The sequence below is a fragment of the Lontra canadensis genome, unplaced genomic scaffold (genome assembly GCF_010015895.1).
Source record: "Lontra canadensis isolate GAN:19392208 unplaced genomic scaffold, GSC_riverotter_1.0 scaffold15, whole genome shotgun sequence".
NCBI lineage: Eukaryota > Metazoa > Chordata > Mammalia > Carnivora > Mustelidae > Lontra > Lontra canadensis.
In genome coordinates, this window is record NW_022631009.1 from 11,295,271 (window position 1) to 11,301,159 (window position 5,889).

The 5,889-nt window shown below is 36.4% G+C and overlaps 1 pseudogene; it reads right to left on the reverse strand.

Annotated features, from left to right (window-relative positions):
* Positions 1-3,542: 3,542 nt before the first annotated feature.
* LOC116868259 lies at positions 3,543-4,169 on the reverse strand (annotated as a pseudogene).
* Positions 4,170-5,889: the final 1,720 nt, after the last annotated feature.

The window sequence follows — 5,889 nt, forward strand, 5'->3', positions numbered from 1 at the left end:
CTGAAAACCTTAGCCAGACGTATTACTAGAGGAGACCTCAGGCAATTAAATCAAAGAAACCCAGGGCACACGCCCATTATCCATGTTTCAACAGCTCTCTTTGTGACAGGTACAACTGAGGTGAAACTCTCTTTTGTAACTCTTCTTAAATTTGACATGGTTCTGTGAAGTCTGTTACAGAGCAATTAAAAAGAGAATCCAATCATACAATTCAACTCTATCTTAAAGTTGCAGCTTGTTCAACTAAGACAGGTGAGTCTTAAATAAGAAAAGAAAAAAAGGCTTATATAATGTCTTTTCTATACCATTTTTCATTAACTATGAATTTATGTACACGTAGACTAACATTCAGATACCTGTAATACCATACTACATTTCTGCTATACAGTCTTATTGCTACAAGTTCAATGTGCCAAGTACTTAAATGTAAGTTTAAAGAAAATTTAAATTACATTTAGATATGTGTATTTTAAAATTACAGCCATTCTCAGGTAATGCAAAATTTGATTGGTTCTCATTCCAATTAGTCTAACAGGAGCTTGGACAAGTTCTATGTAAATGAATCATAACACTAGACTTTTTATTTCTTTGGGGGGCTAGAAATACACTAAGAAAAAAAAAGAAAACCCATTATTCATTATATTATTAAGAGACAATGAGAACTGGATGGGGGTAGTGCTCTTTCCTATTGCTGCTCACAAGCATAAAACTTTGAGTGACTAGAGAAATGACAAGAGAGGGGGAAGAGGCCTATTTTGAGTGTGCATTATATGCCAGAAATGTTACAAATGTTGTCGGTTAATATTACCAATAACCTCCCAATTACTTCCCCATCAGACAAACATCTGCTTGTGGTTAAGTCAGTAAAACTCCACAGTTGTGCTTTTCATTGTTGTCTGCTGTCAAATGAAGTGTTTGGACAGCTGATCATTAAAACAAACATTTCTTATTAAATTCTTACCCCTATCTATGGACCCTGAAACAAGAAAGGAAAGTGAAACACCAGGGGGCAAGTAGTCCTGAAGTTTGGGTTATTTAGGAGGCACTGGCTAGTCTTAAAAAAAACAAGGAGAATCTGGTGGAGAAAGGGAAGCAGGGCTATATATGGAACAAGAGCCATGCCTTATTTTATGTAAGGACAGAGCTATGGAAAGGCTGCACTCCTAGCAATAGGATAGGGAAGGGAAAAGAAGAAAGAAAGTTTATCTGATTGATTTAGGCTCCAAGGAGAAAAAAAAAGTCTCCCCATAGGAATTCATAACAAAATCTATCCTGTTGTATGTTGGTATTGAAATGTCACTATCTGTGTTGTCCAGACGCTCCAGTGCGGAGGGTTACCATAAAAGGCCATCCTAGGCTGGTTAACAACCTTGTCAAGACACCAACTACAATAGTCTTCAGTAGAACACATCCACATATCTTCTTTTTTTTTTTTTTTAAAGATTTTATTTATTTATGTATTTGACAGACAGAGATCACAAGTAGGCAGAGAGGCAGGCAGGGAGAGAGGAGGAAGCAGGCTCCCCACCAAGCAAAGAGCCCAACGCGGGGCTTGATCCCAGGACCCTGAGATCATGACCTGAGCCAAAGGCAGAGGCTTTAACCCACTGAGCCATCCAGGCGCCCCCACACATCCTCTTCTTAAGCCTCACAGAATTCTCTCAAATAATGCCCTAGGAGCACGAGCTTACAGCTCTAATTCAACAATATGTACCAGGAAGTTAATCAATATTAGGCAAAGTTTTCAGGAAAAACAAACTGCAGAACTCAACCTACCACCTCAGAAATAAGACGAGAAGGCAGTGGCAAGTTCAAACTGTTACACAGACCTAAATGCTGGGTGGGGGGAGGGAGAGAAAAGAAAAAAGATTAATATTAATCATTGCTAAATAAAGTATAGGTGTTAATATTTTAAGATTAAGAATAATAAAAATAAAATGTACAAACTTCAATTCAGTGCAAGGTGTGTTGGGGAACAAGAATTAAAACAATCAATTTTTAAACACATTTTAAAAATGAATATATTATCTAGAAATATAAAATTGTACCCTCAGGAAGTCATATACCCAGAAAGCATAAAATAGGATGATATAGGTATAAATCTATCAATAATAATAAAGAATATCATTAATTTATTTATTTTAAAATAATGTTACTGGAAGATTTATTTCCAAATGGTAGCTGCATGGCTTTTAGTACTGCTTTTAGTATTTGCAACCATTGCAGATAGCAGATTGAGACCCAGCCCTAGTGTGGTATGTATTTACTGCTGAACAATATAGTCATTTTTTCCTTTTCTGATTGAGCTCTTAAGGGAAAGTGTTTTTGGTAATAAGAAAGTATTAATACCTAATTAATCTTGTACATATGCTTCCCCAGAGTCATATGCACAGTAACAGGAGTGTTACTGGTAAGAGTAACAGTACCTGTGTGATATGGACCCAACATCCACCATCATACTTCCAAACAGAATCCCAGGGAATGCTTATCATGGTTGAGCTGTTTCTAAATGTAAACTCCCACTGGTTAATTTTGGCACTACCTAAGTGAGTTGCTTTTGTTACTACTTGCATTCTGACTGTGTCTCTAAGAAAGGGAACCACCTCAAGTGTTGAATTTTTAAAAGTCTAATTGTTCTTTCATCTTTCATGCCTAGAAACCTATTTTCTTCAGATGTAGCTTCTTGAGCAAGGATCAGTTGAGGCATATGGGAGGAAAATAAAAATATAAGATTATTAACAGACATTCCCTCCATGGGATGTATGCAGTAGCTTCTGGTACTCCATGAGCTTAAAATTTTTTTCAAAGCTTTGACTTCTTAGAAAGAGAAAACGTGCGTTTAGTTATGTGATTTTGGAAACTGTGGTTGACGTGGGCCCTTAAATTACCTCCATGCCTTTTAATGCCTTCTTGACTCATATAAAAGGAAATCAAATTGAAAAAAAATAATAATCACAGACATGTTTTGAGGCCTGATTTTCCTATTGTCTGAGTACAGAACATTAGTCCAGAACCTCTCACACTGTTTGGTTTTTAAAAGAGAATACTGTTACTTCTTTAGTATTAAGATGTTCCCTATCTTGAGAGGATTTTTTCATTTGTGAGGGGTACGTGCATCTGTTTCCAGTCCTTGCTCTCGTCAAACATGCCTGCTGTAAGACCATGCCCCAAAGCTGCGCTTTAATAAAGTTGTTTTCTTTTTAATAATAAAAAAGTGTATTTTTTAACTTCTGTGTTACAGTCTGTTCCTCAATTTAATTTTCAAGTGAAGACCTACACAGCTAAAATAAGATTAAGGTACAATGTGCAGTGGATTTAGAAGACGGCATGAAACTCATTGAAATATGTACAAGTTGACATTTTCATTCAACCATGTTAATGTAAAGATTTCTAAATGGATCTCCTGCTTAAAACATCCTCTTTAAAACAGTAAGAAATAAATAGCAATTATATCATGCCTATAGTTCTCTAAGAACTTTGTTTAAATGGCCATGGCTCCATCTCCACTGGAGGAAGGTATACAGTTGTCACCGTATCAAGTTTTAACCAGTCCTGCTTTTACAGAGTTGTCCCATTCTGTCCATCTCATTCCTGACTGAGTTCCTCAAAAAGGTGAGTAGGTTCTGGTTAATAAAGTTCACGGTTGTGTGAAAGACATCATGGAGGGAGACTGGTGTGTGACTGGCCACCTTTCTGGCCAACAGCACAGGTCAACATAAGTTCGGTTTTCTCTTTCTCCGTGTCTTTAGGACAAGCCTGCATGACCTGCTCCAACACAGCAGTGAGGTACTTCCTTCTGTCCTCCTCCCACAGGTTTACCTGCATAAACCGCATTGCCAGATTATACACTCGTCTTGAGTGGATGCTGTGATCCATGCAGTCCCTTATTTGGTCCCTTATTTGGGTGAGCTGCCTGGCAAGATCCTGGATGAGTTCCTTTCAGGATCTGTCTCCCCACTTTTTAGGAAGTGGCCGCCCCACTTACCATTTGTCTGTCGCTCATCCTTGTGGTCCTCCTGCAGATGAGCCGGCATGGGCTCTTCATTGCCCAAGGCCTCCAACTCTTCATGGAGATTCTAGTTGGAGCGGTTTCAGAGAAAGCCAAACACCAGCAAGTTTGTGATGTGTGCATCCTGGAGGTCTGAACCAGTTCTGGCCTTAGAATCCATGGCACAGGCAGCCTTACAGGGCTCTGACTTTCTCCTGGCTTTGCAGGTGTCCCAAGTTAGCAGACCTCCTAAGGGGATAAAATTTTAAAAGGCTCCTATGTCTGTAATTTATTAGGTGTTATCCTTTTGCTGCTTGCTCCAGCTGTTAAGTTTCTTGGGCATTCCAGACTCAACTCCCCACCCACCAGCCATGGCAGGAGACAGAGGGGGGCAGTTGGGGGTGTGGTGCTGGGTTCCAGGTGAAATGAGCTGGAGACAAAGCCCCCAAGGCACTAAGAATATAAATTTATTAAACTCAACAGTTAAAAATACAAAAAGGTTACTTTATTAGATAAAATACAACCTAATTATTTACAACTGAAACTCAGCATATATAGGACATAAGACCACAGAAAGTTTGGATGTGAACTAACAAAAAAAAAAATGGGAGTTCATATCACAACTTAAAATGTATTAGGAAAAAATATACATAATTGTAAAAAGCAATGAGCAAATCCACAAGTATAATAAAATATAGTTTAACACAACTCTCATAATGGGGAAATAGATCAATGGGGAAAATTTGAAGAATAAAGATTTGAACAATCTGATTACAAATTAATAATGGGCACATTTAACTCTGCAGTCAACAATTAGAAAATACGGTTTTCAAGCATTTGCAGGAAAGACAGTGATACAAAAGGAAAACTAATCGCATTTCAAAAGAACAGTGTTTTGTCAAGTTTACTACTAGCTAGAAATTGATATCCAAAAGATAAACAAACAACAATATAATAAATTAAAAATTTAAAAGCATATTTCTGAATAAGTGTAATGAAATAATAGAAATCAGATAATACTTAACATCAAATGTAGTAAAAAGTACTACAATTATACCCTTAAAATGTTAATGTAAAATAAGCTGTATAAATATAAAAATGAAAAGCTGTATAAGCTTTATAAATACAAAATAAGAAATTAATAACAGAAAATAAATATGTAACAGAGAAGATCCTAAAATGCAAATATTAGTTTTTTTTAAAAGCAAAACTAGTGAACTAGACAAACCACTCACAAGACTGATCAAGGTAAACAAAATAAGTTCCAAATAAGCAATATTAAGAATTAAAAAGGGGAAGGGATGCCTGGGACCCTTGATCTCAGGGTTATGAGATCAAACCCTGTGCATGGTGCAGAGCTTACTTAAAAGTAATAATCAAAAAGTTTTTAAAAGAATAAAAAAGGGGAACATAGCAGTAATTTTTTAAAAGATACATAAAAAATGCATTTTGAATACTTAAACTTGAAAATTTAGAGAAAATAGTCAATAAACAATAAAATATATAGCTTACCAAAATTAACTCAGTATTAAATAGAAAACATTACTTAACTATAAAGCTTAATAAGATTGAATCAATCCCTCAAGAGGGGGAAGGAAGGAAGGAAGGAAGGAAGGAAGGAACAGGGAGGGAGAAAGGAAGGGAGGGAAGTGGGAGAAAGAGTAAAAAAAAACACCAGGCATAGATGGGGAAAGAAATAATACCTCACAAATAAGTTTTCCAGGGATTTAAAATAGAGCAAATGCTTTCTAATCAATGTGAAGCAGTATAAATTTATGCTGTAAAATTTCATAATTGTAGTAATATAATCCATAACCTATATATTTTAGCTAGGATCATGGCCAACTTGCTGGAGATTATATATCCCATCATTGCTTAAAGCTAGATATGGCCATGAATAA